Source organism: Penaeus monodon, chromosome 24 (assembly GCF_015228065.2).
Source record: "Penaeus monodon isolate SGIC_2016 chromosome 24, NSTDA_Pmon_1, whole genome shotgun sequence".
NCBI classification, from domain to species: domain Eukaryota; kingdom Metazoa; phylum Arthropoda; class Malacostraca; order Decapoda; family Penaeidae; genus Penaeus; species Penaeus monodon.
In genome coordinates, this window is record NC_051409.1 from 26520887 (window position 1) to 26521330 (window position 444).

A 444-nucleotide genomic window follows, 5' to 3' on the forward strand; every position below is an offset into this window, starting at 1 on the left:
GTAATGGATACGGATTTTTTTTCTTCTCTCCGCCCTTTTTTATGTGTTTTCGCCTTTGGTTTCTTATTTGGCTTCATCCTTCACAAGCTGTTGCTTCATAAATGATTCACCAGCGACCACAAAGGAATCTTTGTTGTGTTATTCATCGCCAGTGCGTACAAGCATAGTGATACTAATTAATTCGGGAGAATCTCTCACGAAAGGAAATGTCAGACAGATTATGTTCAGCGTATGACTGCAATCACCCCCACCCCCCCTTACCCTCCTGTGACTCTCCAGGGCTCCCACCCCCCGCCCCCCTTAACCTCCTGTGACTCTCCAGGGCCCCCCCCCCCCCCCCTACCTCCTGTGACTCTCCAGGGCCCCACCCCCCGCCCCCTTTACCCTCCTGTGACTCTCCAGGGCCCCCACCCCCGCCCCCTTACCCTCCTGTACTCTCTAGGG